Below are 22,609 nucleotides of genomic sequence, written 5' to 3' on the forward strand. Positions count from 1 at the left end.
AGGACCCCAGGGTGTCCAAGCAAAAGGTCCGGGGAGTTGAACTGGAGCTGCAAAGGGAAACAGCCAGAGTGTTTAACCAAGGAGGCATCAACAGATGGAAACAAAGATTTCTAGTTTCTCCATGCCTCTTAGGAGCAACTTTTGGGGTGAGAGAATGGAGCGGGAGAGGGGTACGAGGGTACTCTGCACCCACTGACAACTTCTGGGCCTGGCATTCAAGGTCCCCTACCATACAGCAGCCTCCCTGTGACCCTTCTCACCATGGCCAGTCCCTCCTCCCTGGGGTCACTGCCACAGTGAAGACCCCCAGTCTAGAACAAACCCCCGGAAGAGTTACCCGAGCCGCCCCCCTACTCCCCGGCCCACCAGCACACCTGGCAGTGAGCTTGCAAATCCCACACACACCTGCCGCTTCCACCTGCTCTTCCACTGACTCCGGGGGCCTAGGCCTCCACACACACCTCCGGAGTCACCGCTGGTGAGCAGCATGTGCCCAGTAATCAATGCCACCACGTTGCACACTGACAGTAGAAAGAACACAGACCGTGGGACTGGGCCAGCGACACATCATGCGGTAGCCATGTCACTCCCGGCAGCTCAGAAAATGCCCTTGAAGGGCATGTTTCTTGTGCATGAATGGCAAGGTCAGACCTGACTCACAGGGTGGTCGGAACGGTGAGAAGTCCACTGACGGTGTGAGCGCTGGTCCTGGCGTGTGGTGGGCATTCATTCGAAAAGTTAAGACTATTTCTGGCAGAGTCACACTCAGACCAGTTGGGGGTGGAGACACCCTGAACCCAGTGTTCGGTCGAGAGTGGGAGGGGAAAGGCAGGAAAAGAATGTCAGGGACTCCAACGACCAAGGGGCCAATGCTTCTCAGGGGGTGGCAGCTCCAGTCTGCTCCCGGGCCTGGGACTACCCAGCAGTCTCCTTTATACGAGCTGTGCCCCCACCCACAGTCACGGCACCACGGCTCTGGGGGTGCCCGGGCCAGCACCCCTCACTGCTTGAATGCTGATGACGTCAAGGGCAGGCAGAGAGCAGATGGCACCACTGCCTTGGAGAGGCAGGAAGCTCTGGGTCACACCTCAAATGACACAGAGATGGTCCACACCCTTCAGGGCCTGACCGGTCTCAAAACACTGGGAGAAAAGAGACCAGGACTGGCGAGCGCCAAAGCTGCGGTCCCAGACGGGCCACAGGGCACAGCCGTCAGAGAGCGGACCTGGAAACGGCCCCACCCTGGGTGGCCTGGGGGAGGAGCTCCACAAGTACAGACCCCGGGCTCATGGCTGGCGACCTCGCTGGAGATGGTGGGGGTGATTCGTGGGGATGTCCTGCCAAGTGAGCTTGGGACGATGTCGCGCCCGGAAGGTCATGTCACGGGTTCGGGAATTTACCTGAAGAGCAGTGGTCGCTACTGATGAGTTCTAAGGAGAGATGACATTGCCAAGTGTTCATTTTTAAAAGATCGCTGGGAAAAATTTAAAACAATGAGAAGGATGGCTAACTGCAAGATGACAGGGGCTGAGTCTTTGGCGGCGATAACAGTGACAGAAAGGTGGTGTCTGCAGTTCAAGGTGACCGTTTTAGATAGCTCTAGACCCAGCTGTGTAGGTAGCCCTGCCGCAAACTGGGAAGGGAACCCAGCTTCCCTCCCGGAGACACCGGGACCTAAAGCCAGACTCCAAGGGTCACAAAGCGGGTGGTTCCATTCACAGGACGATGTCCAGAGCAGGCAGACCCACGACTGAAAGCTGATTGCTGGTCGCAGGGGCTGAGGAGGGGACCTGGGGAATGACTGCTGAGCGGGTACAGGGTTTCCTTTTGGGGTGACACAAATGTTTTGGAACAAGACAGGAGTGGCTGCAGGACACGGTGAATGTCCAGCCGTCCCTCTGCACCCGTGGAGGACTGGTTCAGTTCCCCTGTGGAAACCCAAGTCCACAGGTGCTCCAGTCCCTCATATAAAAGACGCAGTGCTCGCATGTCACCTCAGCACATTCTCCCGCCTACGTATGTAAATCTCCTCCAGGTGACTGTCATGCCCAACACAACGTAAGAGCTCTGTAAGTAGTTGATACACTGTGTCACGTGACTGTCTTCCAGACCCGTCCCCTCTGTGGTTGGTTGATTCCGCGGGCACAGAACCCAGGGACACAGAGGGCCGACTGTACTGGAGGTCACTGAATTGTTCACTTTAAAACAACTCTTCTGCTGTGATGCGGCATTCGCCTCAATAAAAAAACAAAAACACACACCACCATTAGCCAATGTCACCGGGCACCCGGCACATGAAGAATGCTGAGACCTCCCGGAGCTCAGAGTCTCCTTGGAGCCATGGATGCCATTTCGGCCGGGGCGCCACCATTTCCTCACAAACCTGGGGCCACGTCTCACTGTCCTCGGTGTCCTTGGTCCCATGTGTCCCCATTAATCCTGCAGGAGGACGGGTTCTCCCCACACCCCAACCCCACTCTGCTCTGCCCAGAGTGCTCCCCCAGGTCGACACCTGGCTATTTATAGCCAACACTGCAGGGAGCAGCATCGCCACGGGGGAGCCCAGGGCACCCACGGCCGAGGAGGTGAGACAGTCCACGGGAAAGAGGAGCCGCCCCAGTGGCCCTCAGCCGGTGCCTGAGAAGTCCCGGTCAGAGGACCCCGCCAGGAGCAGCCCCTGGGTCCCGGCCCGCCCTCCTGCTCCTCTGCCCTCACTCGGGCCCACCCCAGCCCCTGCTCACTTTCCACATCACCGTCCTCCCCCCAGGAACGCCCACCGGCCTCTGTCCTCACCTTCCCCCTGCCACCGTCGCCAGAATGCCTTGAGGACTGTGTCTCCCCAGACACACAGAGAAGGAAGGGTCCCCCTCCATCCTTTGCATCCTCAGCCCCAGCAGACTGGCCGCACACAGTAAGTGCTTAATACATGTGCGAGTGGAAGAATGAATAACAAGCGGCCTAACACTAGCACACAAGAGGAACCTCACCTTGCAGTTCCTGACCTCCCGCGGGGCCACGGGGGACTCTGGTCTGGGGAAGGAAAACCTGGCAGTCAGGTTCTGTGAGGGAGGTGCCGCCTCCCACCCTGCCCCACCCCACCCCCCAGCACGCCGTGGGCCGGGCACGTGACCTCACCGTCACCCCGTGAGGTGGCACCCACCCTGCACGGTCAAGCAGGCCGAGGCTACCAAGGGAGGCTCCTGACTGGGTGGCCCGACCGGAGAGCACTGGCGTGTCCTCCAATCCCAGGCCCAGGCCTCTCCACGCCCTGCTCAGAGCCAGCACACACCGGCCGTGGCTGCACTCCTCCATCCAGTGAGTGTCCAGCAGGAGCCTACTGTGTGCACCGAGCACTGGGGATGCAGTGATGAGCAAGGTCCACGTGTCCTGGTCCTGCTCTCCTGGAGCCCACAGTCCATGGGACAACGGCCAGCTGCCCATGGGGCCTCTCGGGGGTCAGTGTGTGCCTGGCTTGGGAGACTGTCGGCGTGAGACAGAATCACGGGAGCAGGCGGGTCTGGGAAGAGGGGAGGCATGAGGAGCTTAGGGTTTTTTGTTGGTTTGTTTTTTAAAGATTTTATTTATTTTTAGACAGAGGGGAAGGGAGGGAGAGAGAGAGGAAAACATCAGTGTGTGGTTGCCTCTCGTGCACCCCTCATTGGGGACCTGGCCCAAAACCCAGGCGTGTGCCCTGACTGAGAATCGAACCGGCAACCCTTTAGTCTGCAGGCCGGCACTCAATCCACTGAGCCCCACCGGCCAGGACAGGAACTTGGCTTTTAAAAGTCGATTGAGAGGGGCTTGCAGGCTGTGGAGACAGGCATGTGCGGGTCTGCTCGGCATGAGCTGTGTGGGGCAGGGAATCTGCAGGGGATAGAGTTGAGGGTCTCGGGATCTAGACCTCGGGGACCACAGCTAGCAGGGGGCCATGGGGAGAGGAGGCTGCCAAGCCAAGAGGGCGGTAAGGAGGGGACGGGAGACAGAGCAGGTAGGGCCAGGAGGCTCAGCAGAGGAGGGGGGGGGCTGGGAGCGCTCTCTAAGCAGAAAGCTGGAGGGTGGGGTGGGGGGCTGGGGGGCAGACGCCAGCTGAAAAGTGCTGTGTGTGCTGGCGGCCAGGATGGTGGCCTCCAGAGGCTGCTGCAAAGGCCTGGAGGCGCCAGGAAGTGAGGGAGTGGACACCAGGTGTCCTGCCCTGGGAATGAGACTGGGCTTTGGCTCCAGGGGCCGCTCCTCCCACTCCGACAGCAGCACCAGGGGCTCAGGAGCCCCTTGAAGCCAGACCCCTGGGTCCCCTCACCTGAGCCCTGGTTCCCAGTCCCCCTGTCCCCCAGCTTCCCCCAGCAGCCTCAGCACATCTCTGAGCAGCTGGAGGAGCAGCAGCCTGTGAGGCTGGGCCGGTCACCGCAGGGCAGTGCAGGGGCCCACAAAGTCCACCATCAGAGCCCCTTCAGCCCCACAAACACCCCAAAGCACAAGCTGAGGCCTGTCCCGGGGGCCCGTAACTGAGGGACCGTGATAAAAAACCAGAGACCAAGTGCCCACGGGTGGAGGAACGGAGGACCTCCACGCGGTCCACCCACACCGTGGAATGTCACCCAGGCTTAACAAGGAAGGACGTCCTGGTGCCCTCGACAACCCGATGGCGGTGCCGTGCGGAGGGAACCACGCCAGTCACGGAAGCAAACCTGTGTGATGCCGCTTCTCCCGGGGACCTCAAGTCGTCCCATGCACAGACACAGAAAGGACACAGAGGTGGATGCCAGGGGCTGGGGGTGCAGAGTGGGGGTCAGAGACTCTGTTTCTCAAGATGAGGCATCCTGGAGACGGACGGTGGCGATGCTCTGCCCTGCGAATGTACTTCAGGCCCCCGAACTACATGCTTACAAATGGTTACAATGGTAACTGTGGTACTGCAATCTTAGAGAGAGGGGAGTACAAGACCCCTAAACCAGAGAACCTTCCCAGGTGGCTCTCGGACACCTTGGTGCCCGCCATGGAGACCCCCTGCACACACCCCTCTCATCAGAGGTCTACTGTCCCCAAACAGGCAGGCCGGGCCGCAGCACTCGGCCTGAGGACACTGGAGCAGAAGTCTCCCGGTGACAGTGGTGGGAATGAGGGGCCCTCCCCTGGGCACAGCACACCTCGTGCCAAAGGCTCTGCGGCTGATGGCGATAGCCCGCTGTGAAAGCAGGTCCCTGTCTCCAGCCCAGGCCTCTCTCCCCGAGGCCCAGGCCTCACTGTGGTCCGGACGCATCACATAAACCATTTCCACCTGGACAGGTTCAGGGCACCGCCGTGCCCCTTGTCCCACCCCTCTCTAGGGGGTCACCATCCACTGTGACCCCCCACCCTAGCAGGGAACGTAAGGACATCCTCACTTGGTCACCCTTCTTCACACCCACATCCAACTGATTACCAGCCACACCTGCTGAACCCACCTTGCAAGCAGCACCAGTCTGTCCCAGCCGGCAGGAGACACTCGAAGTAACACGAGGAAATGTGTCAATGATCAGAGGCCCAAACACAGGCCCAGCAGCCGTCCAGACCCAGGCAGACCCTAGATGACCACTCAGAGTGCTGTTTCCATCCCATGCGCCCTTGACCCTGCCTCCCTCGCTTTCCCAGAGTGCCCCCAAGCTGTGGACGCTCCCATGCTCCTCCACCCATTGCCCCGACGGCGAATTCAAGCCAGTGAAGCTGGAGTTTAGGTCAGTCGGGCCCAGAGCCTGTGACAAGCCATTTCCACGTCCCTTGCCACCCAGCCCTGACCCACATCAGCAGAGCGGGGGCAAAGCCAGGTTGTGCCCCGACGAACGTGGGGGCCTGTGGCTGACCCGGTGTGTGCTGTGACCAGCAGACGCCACCATTTGTCAAGTAACCGACGGGACTTTTAAAATATGAAACAAGTGAGAAGCTTTTCAAAGGCTATCAGGCAAGGGGGATGCAGAGGGGCAACAAGACAGATGCCCAACGGGCCTTCCCTCCTCAAAGCCAGGTCCCTCAACTCCGTGTCGGGAAGAGTGCGCTTATCCTGATATGCCACCCAGGGGGTCACAGGCCCCTCTCTGAGACTCGACGCTCCCCTTAAATGCTTCTCAGGGGGTTGTTACAGATGGCTGGACACCAGTGGGCGATCGGCTTCCTAACAACACAGTCTGAGTGTGTACACATGTGTGCCTGAGTGTGCATGCACATGTGCCTTGGTGCACATGTGTGTATGCCTGTGTGCACACACGTGTCTGGGTGCATGTGTGTGCCTGAGTGTGCACCCATGTGTGCACAGACACTTGAAGTTGACAAGAGAACCTTATATATTCTTCTCTCAACTTAAAACTGTCCATAATAATATTTTTCATTTAAAAAATTATGTGCTTCTTTCAAAAAAAGGCGAAGCCAACGGCAGTGGCACACTCACTGTGCCAGTCAAGCACTTGGGCGCCAGGATCGGAGAGTTCCGCTCCACCCCTGGGGAGTGGAGGCGGGACTGTGGCCGAGTCATGGGCTGTTCCAGCCTCAGAGGCAGGTGGACGGCGGGAGAGGCCACTGGTGCTCGGGGCTCTTTGTAGAAAACAAGGCTGAATGGGTCGAGGACTCATTTCACAGCCCGGTACTAGTAGTACAAGCTGTAACTAGTCCTGCCATCATTATCACCACCACCACCACCACCATCACCATCTTCATCCTCAAACGAGGTCACGGCCAGGAAGCTCTTGGCCACACAGTGTCTGGCACCTGGCTAGGAGTGGACTTTCACCCAGAGGTGGGAGGGACACTATCAGGTAACTGGGGCGGTTGAAAGTCCAAGCTAGAAGTGCCTACCTTTAAGGCCGTATTTTGTTGGCTGGGCTCGTGGGGAAGGACAGGGTTAAGTGCCCAAGGCAGACACAGACACACCTGCCCTACCCTGTACTTTGGCACGATAAAGATGCTCATTCTCCAACTTTTCAGGAACAAAAGATAAATTGAGTCACACATACCACAACCTATTTCTTGAGAAGAACTGGTGTGAAATTCCCAAACTAAACTTGTGAACACCACAGGGATCAGAGGTTTGGCTCACTGTGAAAATGGATCAGCAGGCACACCTTTGCACACCCAGAAGCCAGGGTAGAGGCCAGGGACCCGGCAGTGCAAAGGAAGGAGAGCGTCCATCATCCTTGGTGAGCAGCGGCCAGCGCTGGCCTCCACCCAGTGGACTGCGATCCTCCTACCGCTGATCACAGGAGAAATTGGCATTGGTGCTGACCCCCCAAGGGGCGTTCGAGCATTAGCAGTGGCCCTGGAGAGCCCAGGGCAGGGTGGCTTCAGCCTTGCTCCAGCGGCCTGAGGACCGCAGCCTCACCCAGCTCCACAGTGACATCCCTGGGAGCCCCTGGCAGGACCTCTCTTTCCTAAGAGCGTTGGGACCCCGACCCCCAACCTCCCTGAAGCCACGTGTGTCCCTGCTCATGGCTGTCAGAGCCACTGCAGTTGATGTGTCACTGTCTTTTTGCCTCTGCTTCCCTGGGAAAGAAAAGGAAGATCTGTCTCAAGTTAGAGACAGATCCGTGCACACTCAGGTCCTCTCTCCCCCTCTCTCCCTCCGTCTACTGGGTAAAGCACTCCCTGCGGAAGAAAAAGCAGGGAGGAAACGAGAGACGTGCTTAACATGATCCAATCCAGCCCATCGCTCTACAGCTGTGGCCGCCCGAGTGCCTGGCCCGTGACCTCGACACCAGGGGCAGGAGCCACTGACAACAGCTGGCGTTCTGGAGCCCTGGCTGTGCACTTCGGGTAGGTCAGCGCCCCTCTCTGGGCCTTTGTTGGGAAAGACACCCTGGAAGTGAGGTGGGGCTCCCTCGGCTGCTTGACTTTTCCCAGGGAAGAAACCAGCCTGTGCCCCTGAAGCTGAATCCAGCTCTCCGACCATCCAGAGTAGGAGTGCCAGGAAGGGAAGGGGCAGGGAAGGGAGGGGCAGCCGCCCCCTTCCTCGATTGCTGTTCCCCTCCCCCACCCCAGGAGAGTGTGCTCTTCCCAGGACACCAAGCTCTAGTCACTGGGATGGCACTTTCACCAGCAACACCTGTTAAAGCACACTCATGATCAGTTTCTGATGCTACCGGCTGGAGTGTTTAATTAAATATTACTCACTCAGGAAGCAGCCCCTGCCAACTCACCCCTACACCACACAGTTTAGTTCATTTTCAGAGAAAGAGAGAGAGGGAGGGAGAACTGCCTGCACCCTCCCCGGCCGGCACCAGCGGGGCTCCCCCGGCCCAGAGCGTGGGACCTGGCACAGCCCGAAGTCAGGAACCAGAGGTGCCACTGCAAGGTGACCGTAGACGGCACACTGTCACCCCACACAGATGCACTCGGACACCCACAGACACATGCACACAAATGCACAGACACACTCACACAGACACGGATGCATTCAGGCACACAGAAACACTCATGCCTCAGACACACATATGCACTCTCACGCACATTTACACACCTATTCACACACCCACACAGACAGGTGCAAGAGACACATTCACACAGACATCACACACTCAGGCACACACCACCCTCACTCATATACACCACTCGTAGAGTGACGGCGTTAACATTCCGAGGAGACTTTGCCGTGAACTTGAACAGCACCATTACCAAGTCCCTGCACACACTCGGGGGCAGAGGGATCCCACGGTTCCACCGACCGACCAGGCTGCTCAGGTTTTTCCGTTTTGATTGATTTCCTGACATAACACTCGGCTCTCCCTTGGTTGCCGGGAGAAGCCGCAGTGGCTCCGGGGAGGAGGGAAGGGTGGCGCCGCTCGGGTGTCGCCCGGCGGGCTCCCCGGGGGAGGCGCTACCGGCCGGGCGGGGCAACACCGAGGGGGCCAGACCGGCCGTGTTGCAACTGCGGGCCCCGACTGGCGGGAAAAGCGAAACTAACTTCGCGGAGCGGGAGGGGCTGGTCGGGGCTCCCGCCTCTGCCGCGGGGACTGTCGCGTCCCGGGACCGGAGGCCCTGGGGCACCCCGACAGTTAGAAGTCGGCGCGGGCCGCCGCGCGCCCCAGGCGCCTTCGCTTGATCTGCAGCTGCGGAGCCTCAACCTCGGGCGCAAAGGCTGTCGCGGCGCTGGGACCCCTGCCCCGTCCGCCCCCGCAGGTGGGGCCGATGGACGCCGCGAGCAGCCCGCACTTGCAACCGCAGAAGCGGCGGCGGCGCTGGGCGGCGCCCGACCCCATCTCCCGGGACCCGCGGCGAGAGAAAGCGCCTCGCGCCCCCTACGGTCCCCAGTCGGGACCCCACCGGTCCCCAGCGCCAGCCCCGCTCCCAACCGCTCGGTCCCCGGGTGCCGCGACCCTCGCGCCCACCCCGCCCGGCCCCGCAGCCACCCGGTTCCCGCGCCCGGCCCTGCCTACCGCGCCAGGGAGGCCGCTGCCGCCGCCCGCTCTCCGGGGCCGAGAGGCTCGGGGCGCCCGCCGCAGGGAGCGAAGTCGCCTCCTCCTCGCGGCCCCGGCGCCAGCGCCTGGAGCCTGGTTCCTGCTGCAAGCGCGCGGGCTGCCCGAGCGCGACTTCTGTGCAAAGAAGAAAAGCAACCCAAGGATTTAAAGTGAAAAACGAGAAAAGCGCCGGGGGCCGGGCCGGACGGACGAGATCCCGCCCTAGCCCCGCCCCGCCCCGCCCCGGGGCTCGAGCGCGCGGGCAGCTGCGCACGGTTGGGGCGCTCGGGGGGTCTCCGGACGCGGGGCGGCCCCAGCCCCGACCCGACAGCGCCCCGTGCATCCCGCGCCCGCCCGGCCGCCCCCCGCCGCGGTCCCCAGTTCGCCCCCCCCGAAGGCCTCCCTCCGGGCCGCTGGAGGCCATGGCTGAGCGGGCGCGCGGGGCGGCGCCGAGGCGTCGGTCCTCCGGGAGCGTCTTTGGGAAACGCGCGGCGGCCTCCGCTGGGCCAGAGACCCGGGTTGCGACACCCGCAGGGCCGCCGCGGCAGTGCCAGGCCCCGGGAGAAGGGGGTGAGGGGCTTACTAATAATAATTTTTAAAATCTCTTGGGAGAGGGTTGTTTCAGAAATCCCGGAGCAAGGCCTTCCTTGCCTCGTCTGAAATTCCCAGCAGTTTAAAGTTCCGTAATTCTCGGGCACAGGAGAGGAGCCTGCGGGCCGGCCGATAAGCCAGGGACTCTCGAGCCCTGCTTCGGCGCCCCCACCCCCACTTCCCCACACATTTCCGCGTCGGTACCCACAAGGGGCGAGGGTCTCCGGAGTCTCAGACCCCAGGGCCCAGCGCCTGATGGCTGTAGGCGTACGGCAAGTCGGCCGCGGATGAATGAATGCCTGAGTGGATGTCCCCTCCCTGAGGACTTCTTTCATACAGCGTGCTGTGGCTCTGGCTCATGAAAGGAACTTCCCTCCCCAAACCCCCTGCATAGCAGCCACTTCATACCCTAGAACGGGGAAGGTTTTGAAGAAATTACTGTTTTAAGAACAAAATCGAACATTCCTCCGCCCCTCGCTGTGTGTAGGGCCCATTGAAAGGAATGGGGCATTAGCATTATTGGAGAAGTTGCTATAAACAATGTGGCTTCTAGTTACTTCATCTTCAACAGCACCTGTAAGGGCAGGACTGTTTAACTCATTGTAAAGAGGAGGAAGCAGTAAATGGCCAGAGGCCCTTCCCTAGCAGAGCTTGGAACCCAACTGGACTCTGTCAGTTTCCCAAGTTCAAAGTTTTCTCACCTCACTGTGCTGTAAATCAGTCTTGCTTTAATTGAATTTTTAAAAAAAATGCCCTGGCTGGTGTGTCTCAATGGATGGAGCACTGGACTTGGAACCAAGGGGTGGCTAGTTCTATTCCCAGTCAGGGCACATACCTGGGTTGTGGGCCCAGGCCCCCAGTAGGGGGCGCTTGAGAGGCAACCACACATTGATGTTTCTCTCCCTCTCTTTCTCCATCCCGTTCCCTCTCTTAAAATAAATAAAAAATATTTTTAAAAGACTGTGGCTCAACTGGCTGCCATGGGGAGAGGGGCCTGAGCAGTCATTCTGGCTGCTCAGCTGACACACCTGGTTCAGGTGTTCTGGGCTAGTCAGGTGGGCAGCCACTGTCAGCAACCCAGGGGTGCCTCCCTGCAGTCACTGTGTAATTTGAGAAGGGTGCCTCATCCCAGGGCCTTCTGGCACGGTGGAGCGGTGGAGCGCTGTGGAAGCCCAGGACAGCGGTTGGGGGCCATTCTTCCCAGGTTGCTTGCTACATCCCAGAGTCTAGTCTTGAGGAAGCACCAGGCCCTCTGTGCTTCATTTCTCACCCTGGAAGGGGTAACCATGCTCCCTGTGTTGCTATGCATGGAGTGCGTGCCCCTCACTGGGTGCTGTCCTCGCGTGGGGTGGCTTCTCTTCTTATCCTGGGGACACATCACAGGACAGATGGGAGCAGGCTGCACAGACGTGATTCAAGGGGCAGAGTCTGTTCCTTTGGGTCCAGAGGTCCCACCTTTGATGGGAACCATGACAGACGGCTCCCAGTTTGAGGTCCTTAGTGCTCCCACCTCACCCCCCTGCAGCATTAATCTTGAAATCCCAGCTCTGCTCCACTCGGGTAATTAGGTCCCGCTGACCTAAATTTCCCAGAGGAAGCCCTGGGGAGTGGGCCTTCCTTTCCTCCTTCAGGACACCGGGCAGGTGGGCCGGATAATGCAGGAAGCCAGTCCTGCAGTAGAGACCCCGGTGGCCTGGAGCAGCATTGAGCAATAGCGAGGACCAGACTGTGTCCCTGAGCCCTCATCCTATCAGTGCTGATACTATTGTTTGTTTAAAAGATATATAATCTTACAATATGGTGACATCAGCTGATAAACACCATCCAGGAATGTGCAAGCTGACTCAAGTCTTCAACTAAGTACAGTGTCTCTGTTCCACAGGGGTGAGGGCGAAGCAGGGTGACTCTTGGATCCTGGTGGTGCAACCCCCCCTCACCCCCACCCCCCGCCCCCACACACATTTCATTACTTACATCAGTACAGTTTGCTCGGGTCTCTAATCTGCCTCAGGAAAATGACAGGGAGAAATGAGAAGAGAGCCCATGAACATGAGCTGCTTTTCCTGGTGTTGAAAAGTCTGTCCAGAGATGTCCTGGGCACCCTCCGGGCCCGTGGAGCAGAAGCCTGCTTCCTTCCTCAGTGTCAGGGACTCCATCTTCCCCAAGTCCCTTTGTCGATTGGAGTGAATGAGCAAGGGATTTGGAACTAGACAAGCCTAACCCAAACCCCAGCTCTGCCATTCACCAGCTGTGTGACCTTGAGCAAGTTGCTTAACCTCTCTGAGACTCCGCTTCCTCCTCTGGAGAGTAGCTCTACTTATTTCCCAGAATTTTGGGGGGGGGGGGGGTGGTCGTGATAAGGGGGCAATCATTCAACAAGTATTGAGTACGCCACATGCAGGGGATTGTGTGAGAATGAAATCAGAGGGTTTTGAGGAATTTCAAGATCATAGACACATTTTATTTGTTATTATAGATAATAATAAAAAGAGGTTTCCTAGAGAAGCATGGGATCTGTTAACCCAGAAGTGTGGCAAGATCCACCAGGACAGAAAAAAACACTGAAGAGTATCAATAAAATTTAGGCCCAGCCTGCATCTCTCACGTAAGGTTTTCTTATCTCATGGAGTGAAACTGAAGCAGAGTAGCCCTTATGTTACAGAAAGGAATTCGGACGCGGCTTTGTTTCATAGGCAATTTGGCCTTAAAACTTGTGTGAGTTTCATGCAAGATCCCATATTAGACAGTGACACCTGCTGGCCAAGTGGGATATTGCAGTGTAGCTCTATCAGACATTGTCTCTCCTCAGTCGTCAGAATGAAGTGACCAGGCAAAGTGTCCACGGCTCTAACTAAACGAGACACGGGGTGATAACGAGGCTCAAGGAAAGTCCCTACAACTCTGAAAAGAAATGAATAAATGAGTGAATCTGGACTTGTGGCAGTAATAATCACGGAGTTCTCCAAAAACACTTTCAATGAAAGCAACACTTTTGGTGAGCTTGATGCCCATTTTAACTCTTCACCGGACATTTCCAGCAGCCCCTCCGGGCCTTCATCCACCCCAGGGTGCCTGCAACATTACGGTAAAGCTCCATTAAAATAATGCAATACCCCCCACACACAAGTATTCAGCCTTTCGGTCCTCCAGTATTTATTTATTTTCACTAAACACTGAGAGGGTGAACATGGCACAGCATTGGTCTGCGTGCTGGAGAGCAAGTGGTAATGGGAACAGACCGGGCTCCCGGCTGCAGCAGAGCCTCCGCTGACGTTGGAGAGACAGACCACACCAGTAGCCGGGTCGGGTCAGGCAGCACCGAGTGATGCTGAGGAATCGTTTTGCACAGATGTGCTCTGTGGCCTGCCTTTCCTTTAGGCAGAGAGAGGGCTGGGGCCATGACCTTCATCGAAGGCTGGCTCCGTGCCAGGCACTGCGCGCTGTCCTTGTTCACAGTCACCCTCTCACACGGCCCTCCTGTGAGGTGGGTACCAGGACGATTCCTATTTTATGACCGAAGGGTCTTCCACATTTGGTAGCATTTGTCCCTTGGTGCCAGGAAAGATTTTTGCTGGGTGTCGTGTCCCCCAGCAGAGGGGAAGCGCCCAGACTAGAATAATCACTTGAGGCCAAGTTCAACAAGCAACAGGTCCGAAGCCCAACGAGAAGCGCACTGAGTGAAATGAAAAGCAACTTAACCAACTCAGTCCACATGTTCGATGCTCTAAACCGGGAGCTTAGACCTGAAGGCACCAGCTAATGTGCTTGCTCCCTGATTTTCTGCGACAGGGTTTCTGCTTCCCCAGAGGCATTTACCCACGTGCAGTGGGAGACGTTTGCGGCCGCACTGGCAGGACACCTCCAACGCGTCAAGCCATCTTGCTGAGCTGAAACTGCTTGGCTGCGGAGTCGGCCAACTCTCCTGACATTAGGGAGAGATTTCTGGTTGTCTGCTCACGGGCACTCACTCTGGCGGGAATGAAAATGCTCCCTGCGGAGGCGGACCCAGAATCACACACGCCTCCTGGGAGTCCTCGGTTCGGGCGGGGTCGGAGATCTCCTGGGACGAGCCAATGGGAGGCAGCTGTTGTGTTGAGAAGAAGGAATAGGGGAGTGAGGGTAGCGAGGGCACGTGGTCCTCTGATTCCCCCGCTGTCGAGGTAGTAAGTCACCCAGGCAGTAAGGCCATCACCGAAACCTCCGGGTGTACCGGTGTAGCCAGGAGGCGTGTAGACGGCACCAGACTAAGGGACAGCGGCTGCGGACCCATCCCCTGGTACGCAGGTGCTAACATTATTCAGCCAACGCGCATTTTCTGTGTGGGAAGGCTGCCTGAATACACGGCAGTGTCAGCAAGCTGACGAGCGGTCTGATTCCCCTTGGCTGTCCCACGGCGTCTCATCTACACTCTAGATTTTCAAGACACCACGTTTCCCCGTGCCAGGGTTGGGTTAGATTGAGCCAAGTAACGAGGTTAGGTGGGCTTAATACCCTCATTTTACAAGATGGGCACCTGGGGGCCACTGAAATGTCTGGTGGCATTTGGAATTCCAGAAAGATTACTTGCAGGATGAGCTGAGGGGTCATTACTGTCTTGGACAGATCGAGGCTTCCGATGACAGAGCCTGTGGTCAAGTGCATTGTCCCTCCCAGACAGAGAGCGGGAAGATAAAGTGAGGAGCAACGGTAAGAGCAGGGTGCGTGGGCCGGGGCCGGCCCTTGGGGGAAAGCTTGTTCCCTGTGCTGCCTACTCCAGCTCTTGGACATCTTTAGTTTCTGGGACGTCACACAGGTCCATTCAGGGTTTGGTGCCTGCGTCAGGTGTGCCACTGGGATCCAAGGGGCCACTCCCAGAGTTTGGTGGCACAAGGGTTTGTCAACAGAGCCTGAAGGATGTCAACCTCGTCACAGTACGAAGCTGATGGGAGTCCTTTTGGGGGTGTCTCTCCCAGTAAAACAACGTGCAGGACACAGAAGCTGTGGGGCTGTTGTGTCCCCGAGCACACGGCCAGCTCACGGTCATTTCCAACAGAAGCAGTAGGGCTTCTACAGCCTTGACGTGTGTCCTCCTCGATCCACTGTGGATCGAAAGGGCATGGACATCTGTAATGATCTCGACAGGTCGGTTAACGAGCCCTGAGGGGTGATGCCAGGGGCATCTCTTCCTTCGTGGCCCAACCAGTGACGGGCGGCGCCAACCGTAGATTCAGAGGACCTAGCCACAGTGCTTTTGTCCACCCGGGTTTTAACGAGGCCCACAGGGTGTGCCCTTGAGCCCAAGGGCTGAGGGCAGGGAGCAGAATGAAAACGTAAGACCTGCCACCCAGTACACAGTGGTTGAAACACCCGACCAGTAAGGTGGGCTCCCCGATCTCTGTGGAGCTGGGGAGGGGTTCCCCACGCGGGGACAATCATTGCTAACAGAATTTTAGCCACAGAAGAGGCAGCGGCCTGTCTGCAAGGGAAGGCTTCAGCCCGGGGAGGAAACGTACACACTGCAACTAAAACATTTACACCCGTGTGATGGGGAAGGTGTAGGAAATCCGTCTTCAGAATCTCAAAGGCCCATAAGGCCACTCGACACTTCCGAGAGCACGTGGACTTCCCTGGACTGTGTTTCAGACCCGCAGGACAAGCGGGGTGGGCACTTTCTGCCGGGTTATTAATATTTTCCCACTGGTACTGGCTCATGAATGCTGTCCTTGTGCCAGCAGACCGGCGTTTTAAGGCAGGTACGGTGAGGAGGAGTGGGAATCTTAGAATCTCTGGTGGGACCCATTTGTTACTTGGCCAAATCAGAGTTCTCTCTCTCTCCCTCTCTCTCTCTCTTTCATCAAACCAACAGTTACTAGATTTCCAATATTGTTTTTCCCTTTCTGAGATCAATTGTTGGGCATTTCTAGTCGGTTTTTCTCGGCTGTCATCTTGGGGAGCACTCCTTTGGACCACGGCAGCTGTCTGGCCATCGGGTCCTTTGCGGGTGGCGTTTGTGTGGAGCTGTCAGTGAGGTGGTTTCCTTTAGCCTCTGGGGAGTCGAGTGTGGTGTGCCTGGGGGTCTCAATAACAGCCAAGGTGTCTGGCAGGACCCTGGAGTCTAATGGATTTGGCGTGTCAGAGCCATGGAAAACCGTTTCCCCTTTAGCGGTAAGGAACCTCACTGTTTCCATCACATCCCAAAGTCACGGGCTACCCCAGCGGCAAGCCAGCTTTCGGTGTAAATGTTTGGAGTTTCTCCTGTGGCTAAAGTACCAGCCCAGGTGAGAGTGTGGAATTCAGCCGTGGCCCGGCAGCCCAGCCAACGGTTGGAGCACCGTCCATACACCAGACCACTGAGGGTTCGGGCCCTGGTGGGGGGCACGCGGGAGGCAGAGGGTCTGCGTTCCTCTCACATCGCGTTTCTCACTTTCTCCCCACTTCCTCACTCTCTCAAATCAATAAACATATCCTCGGGTGAGAACTTAAAGATATATATTTTTTAAGATTTTATTTATTTATCTTTAGAGGGGAAGGGAAGGAGAAAGGGAGGGAAACATCAATGTATGGTTGCCTTTTGTGCGTCCCCTGCTGGAAACTGACCTTCAGGGAACCGGCCTACAACCCAGGCATGTGCCCTGACTGGGAATCGATTTTTTTAACAAGTGTATCAAATTCAGCCTGTTGGGGGCTGAAGTGGCCGAAGGTAAAGGCACTGCCTCGCTGACTCAGAAGGAGTTGCAACAGCACATACCCAACACGATATTTGCCACTTTTCACCCCTTAAGTAAGAACCATCACTAACCCATGGAAAACCTGCATTGATTGGAGGAACATCCTGTCAATCATCCTGGGGTGTTGAGAGGTGCTCTGTCCGCATTAAGCAGTGACAGGGGGAGGAGACCTGAAGGGTTAAGGTTTCTACACCAAGGAAGAGTTACAAGTAACTTGTTCGGGTTGCAGCACTGGTAAGAGATAGAGTCTGGATCCGAACCCAGGGTTTCTGGCTCAGAAGCCAGCAGCTTAACCAGTGTTCTATGCCACTTCTTGGAGTTTAGAGGTCAAAAGTGGAAAAGGCTATGGGACGGCAGTGGGAGGAGGCCCTGGAGGAGTGCGGTGGGAGGCATCTGGGGAACGACTGTCAGGCACCGGAAGCAGCCACCCCTTGGGGTGCGGCTCCCAGGCGTGGGGACGCCTGGGCCAGGAAGTTGCGGGGGGGGGGGGTGTTTTACTCTATTTTTAAAAACTATTTGCATGCATTACTTTTATTAAAATACAAATCAGGTCAAGAAAAGGAATTTCAGCCCTGGCCAGTGTGGCTCAGTTGGCTGAAGCATCACCCCCTGAACCCCAAAGTGTTGTGGGTTCGATTTCCAGTGGGGGGGGTTATGCGGGAGGCAGCTGATCAATGCTTCTCTCTCTCTCTCACTTTCCCTCTTTCTAAAATTAATAAGCATGTCCTCGGGCGAGGATTAAAAGAAAAGAAAGAGTAGAACTTCAGAAGGCATCGCTCCTCCCCGAGGCGAGCCTCTGGCCAGCTTCCGGTTCAGACCTGCTCTGCTCACTACCACGGGGCTACACACCACACGCCACCTCCCTCTGCTTCTCTCCACTTAACCGTCTGTCCTGGCGATGGCTTTTGCCGGGGCACAGTGGTCTCTCTCTGGTGTTCCACGCATGGCTGTGGCTCAGGGCAACTCAGGTCTCCGGGCTGCAGGGTTCTAGGAGAGGTCTTCCCCCTATGTCTGAGGACCCCGCGGAGCCAGTCACCAAGACGTGGGAGCAGAGCCATCAGGCCCAGTGGCCTCTTGTCCCAGGAAGAGCTTAGAGCTCTGGCACCTTCCCCAGAGGGACAGGTCCTGCCCCAGCCACTGCCCACTGTTGGCACAGGCCCATGGAGGATCGCGGGGAAGGCAAGGTCATAAGCCAGGTGGCCCTGGGTATCAGAGCCTCCCTGCCCCTTCTCAGATTATGGGTCGTCAGGTTGCCCCTTTCCTCTGATTTCTATGTGCCACAGAGATGCCCAGTGCCGCTCTGGATGAATGGTGCTCTGGGACAGTGGGCCAGCCCAGTGCTGGTCAGCCCTTCCCCTGGGAATGCCCCTGAGAGGTGGTCTGGCCCCCTCCCTCCTTGTCCTCCAGGTCGTCCTTGCTCCAAACCCCCTGGAACCTCTGCTGCTCAGTGTCGGGGGTGGGGGGGGGAAGCGGAGTCTGGGTGAGGTCCCCACAGTGCCCACTGTGAACCCAGGAGGAGGAGGTCTGGGGTGGAGTGAGTTGAATTTCCTTTCTATTTAAAGAAAAAAAACAAGTCAATATTTTTAGGTGCCAGCTAAGAAGTGGCTTCCTCTGCACAGGGTCTTGGCCTGCGGTGGGGTGGGTGGCGGCTGTCCCTGGGCCGGCTCAGGGCGGACGCTGATGCCTGGTTTTAAGTGAGGGGTCTGTGTCTCTTTCCGCATCCAACCAGTGGGTTTGCCTGGAGCTCCAGAAGGAGCTTGCAGGAAATTGGTGGCAATTTGAACCCGGGCTCCTTCTGGCCTCTGATTTCACTCCGGTCCCGGACCACCCAGGCGGCGGGCACTCCGCAGGAGGGGGCCGAGCTCTGTCCGGAAGCCGCATCTCGGAGACACGGTAGCAGATGCCTAAATCCAGTGCCATCTGTCAACCCGTGTTTCTCCGTGCTCGGCAGGGCCCGTGGCAAGGAGGCGCCCCAGGTCATCCTGCCGCCAGCCTGTGTGGGGGTCACCTTGTCTCCCAGGGAGGACACAGGGGTGGCGGCAAAGATCCAGAAAGAAGCTCTGCCTCCCTTAGGGACCCCGAGCTCTGGGCTCGGCTGGTGGAGGTAGAGTGGGCACTTGGGCCGAGACCAGGGCACGTGGCCAAGCAGGTGCAGGGGAGGGGGCCCTCACCCTCTGGGGACGCTGGAGGGACAGCTTTGTGGGTGAACTGCCTGTGCGGCCAGCACCTGACAGCTCAGAGGGCACTCGGAGAAGGCGGAGCCTCCAAAGGGCTTCCAGGTCACTAAGTAGGAGCGGATCCCCTGGGCCCGGGGACGCCTTGGGGACTGCATCCCATGTAGCTCCAGCTCCTGGGTCGGGGCGCTGAGGGCCCAGAGATGGGCTGAGGCTGGCCTATGTCCCAAACCTGCACTTCCTCTCAGTGGCTCCCAGCTGGAGCACCCTTCATGGGGAAGCGTCTGTGATGCGCCCCCCAGGGTGGGCAGGAGCCCCCACAACTCTCAGGCAGCCTACAGTCCCCTGGGTCCTTGTCCCCTTCCCCACCAGACTGGCTGCCCCAGGCGGGGTGCCCCTGTGTCCTGGGCCCCGTTTATCCCCAAACCTAGTGCAGTGCCTGGCACACAGTAGGTGCTCAATAAATCCTGTGGGGTGATGTGAAATCAGTTGGCAGCAGTTACTGAACACATGATCTGTGGCCCCTGGCCAGCTTCACCTGGAACCCCGCTGTCCCTACCCGAGTTGGGCACCTGGGAACCCACCTTGTCAGGTGCTCAGTTCTCTTGCTAGACCATCACTTCCTGGGTGCAGGGCTGAGTGCCTGTCACCTTTGCATAAGACAGAGCCCCTGGGACATGAGAGACATGCAACTGTCAGATGAACAGACCTGGTGAGTGTATGTACCCACGTCCCTGCTTTTGCGGCGGCCCGTGTCTCCCGCCACCGAGGGTGCCACAGCAAGGGCCACGCTGAGTCCCTTGCCAGACAGCAGGGTTCATGACCCGGTAACGGAGCTCAGTCAAGTCAGGCCTGAGACTCCGCAGCCAACCCGCACCCAGTGCTTAACCTCACGACACACTGTCTTGCAAGGACCACGACAGCAGGGACCCCGAGTCCTTGCTCCCCACATCCTACTGAGGGGCAGAGAATGTGCCCCAGGCTGAGTGGAGCTCCGCTGGCTGTTTGGACAGGCCTGAGGTTTGAAAGGAAATCACTCCTGGCAGGGCCCCTCTGTGAGTGCGGAGGAGCGGGCAGTGTGGGCGGAGCTGGCGGAAGGGCTGATGGGAGGAAACAGGACCAGAGCCCCAGGGGACAGAGACACACAGGGAGGCTGCGGTGCACAAACATCGGGCCCTTCCTTCGGGACGAGGCCAGTCTGGGCGACCCTTCCCAGCTGCGGTGATAAATTGTCCCCCAAATTCTGGTCCCACTGATGGATCCGACAGGAGCCAGGGGCCAAGGGAGCTGGAGATGCAGCCCAGATTCGGGGGGCAGGACAGAGAGGGGAGCAAGGAGATGGAGGGTGGGCAAACAGAAGACACTTTCCTGTGTCACCCTCTCTCCCTGGACCTCTCTGTGGCCAGGGAGGAGGACCGGATGGCATCTGTCCTTCTGGAGAGGGGCGGGAACAGTAACCCGAGAGGGAGGAATGGGGTGCTGGGAGAGTCTACGCCACAGTCCCCACACTCACCAGGCACATGCTGGGCCCCCAGGGTCAGAGCCTGGGGTGGCCCCTCCTCCAGGCTTGGACCCGGATGAGTCAGCGTGGAGGTGGATGGACGCACGAGGTGCTGCAGGGCCTGGCGTGCAGGGCACACCTGGCACAGCTGTGTTCAGTTGCCTCCTGGGCAGTGAGTGGGTGTTGGGTTCCAGTCTTAGGCATAGACGCCGATGCTGAGCCACTCTAGATGTTGGGGACAGCTGGGGGACACGCCCTGGGGCCCCTCCTGTCAGGGAGCACTGCGCTCCCGCACGTCCCCCAAACGCTGTTCTCCAGGGCATGGTGCTGGAGAGACCCGGCCCCGAGACGAGGCCCCCAAAGCCACTGCACTTAGATGGGGACACCCCTAAAGGGAGACACAGAGTGAGTCCTGGGGTGTCCGTGGGGAGGAAGGGGAGGCCTGGGGAAGGGCAACTAAGCAGTCCCGTTTTAGGAAACATGGAGCCTGTGAGGCACCAGAGCATTCCTTCTCGGGAAGCTCTCCACCGAGGGGCCGTCCAGGCTGGGGAGCAGAGGGCAATGGTGTGACGGGGGGCAGACGCAGCCTCGGAGCCGAGACTGCAGCCAGACCCGGGCCCACTGCTGCCCTGGGTCACTGGAGGTCAAGCCCAGGGGGCTTTGCGCCTCCGTGACCACTGCACAGCGCCTGCACGGCTCCCCGCCGGCCTATCGGCAGTTAAGCTGGCTTGGAACGCCGCTCCAAAAAAGACCCGGGCTACTGCAACCTCCACCATCCCTGGTCCTTAAACCACACTCGCCATGGAGACACTCCAGGGGTCTTGTTTGGAGCGGCAACCTTAAGTTGTAGTATTTGCAGGGAATCAAACTGGGGCTAAGGATGCAGAAGCTGAGGATGGGGGGGGCGGGGCCGGGAGTGTCGGAGGCGCTGGGAGTGAGCATGGCAGCTGGCTGTGGGGGAGCCAAGGAAAGCACTCGGTCCGTGTTGGTTCCTGAGCCTGGTCACCCTGCGCGGGCACCTCCCCGCTCGTCCCCTTCTGACCTCGCTCTCAAACCCTAGTGAGTGTCAGAGCCGACTGCCGGCCAAACCTGGGCTTCTGGGATAATCTGATGATTAGAAGACCTTTGGGGCGGATGTTCCCTTCTCTGGAACATGAAGTGCCAACTGCCAAAACTGCCATTTCTGTGAAGGAGAACGTCCCAGCTTCTGAGGGCCGCCGGCACCGAGCGAGCCATTGGAAGCTCTGACCTTCTGGGGCAGCACCTTCTCCTTTCAGGAGGGACCCTCTGGGTGGGCGCACACCTCAGGGATGGACAAGCACCCCTCCCCCCACCCAGAGACAGGCCCTCTCCCTGTTCCCAGGAGGAAGGGCTTTGGGGGCAGGAATCTGATTAGAAAAGGCAGCTGGATACTCCTTGCCTTGAAGCGGCACTTGACAAAGACTGAGAAAGTCTCAACTGTTCACGGCCGAGAACTGGGGGACAGGGAGGCGAGGAAGGGCAGGGGGAGTGCTCTGTGGCCCCTCCCGACGCTGCTGTGGCACCGGCACCCCGTGGTCCTGCAGTTTCACTCGGCTGCCCCACACCCCTCCCATCCCGGGAGCGTGACACGGGCAGAGGACACGAGGGGACCGGCTGTGACACCTGGTCCTGCTGCTTCGAGATGCTGCAGTACACGCCCTCGGGCGCTGTCCTTCCCGGCCCTGTGGACCCGCTGCCTCCCAGGAGGCCCCGGGGGCCTCGGGCAATGTGGCTGCTCGGCCCAGCCGGGATCTGCACTGAACCCAGACGGAGGGCCTGGCTCCGGGACTCACTCGGCCCCCCCTCCTCCGGGCACACACAGCCCCGTGCCAAGGCCTGCAACCCACTACCCTCCGTCTCCCAGACAGAGAAGGAAAACATGGATTTTGGCAAAACAAGTTTATTGTTCAAAAAATAAATGTGACGTTGGACATAGAAAAAGTCGTTTTAAAAACTCTGAATATGTCTCATTGTGTGAGGCATCTTTACATGCCCAGTATTTCCATAAAAAACCAGGGGCAGTTTCTCTCTCTCTCTCTGCCAAAAGGCATGGTCTCACTGCCTGCTGGGAAGAGGGGGGTTCTCCGGCCCAATGTCTCCCCACCGCACAGGGAGTTTCCCCCACTCCGTTCTCCTTGCCTGACCGAAGCCCAGTGTGGAGTTTCCCAGCAAGGGACAGAGAAGGCAGGGACCTGAGGC

General features: G+C 58.4%; 1 protein-coding gene across 1 annotated transcript in view; it reads right to left on the bottom strand.

Annotated features, from left to right (window-relative positions):
* Window positions 1–9,593, bottom strand: part of SPSB1 (splA/ryanodine receptor domain and SOCS box containing 1) — a 57,353-nt gene extending 47,760 nt beyond the window's left edge. Inside the window, exon 1 of the mRNA XM_037165710.2 lies at window positions 9,396–9,593. The gene's annotated coding sequence lies outside the window, so the exon portion shown is untranslated. The remainder of the gene's footprint in view (window positions 1–9,395) is intronic.
* Between the last annotated feature and the right edge of the window lie 13,016 nt (window positions 9,594–22,609).

The sequence above is a fragment of the Artibeus jamaicensis genome, unplaced genomic scaffold, assembly GCF_021234435.1.
Source record: "Artibeus jamaicensis isolate MK-2021 breed Jamaican fruit bat unplaced genomic scaffold, CSHL_Jam_final scaffold_847, whole genome shotgun sequence".
In the NCBI taxonomy this organism is placed as follows: domain Eukaryota; kingdom Metazoa; phylum Chordata; class Mammalia; order Chiroptera; family Phyllostomidae; genus Artibeus; species Artibeus jamaicensis.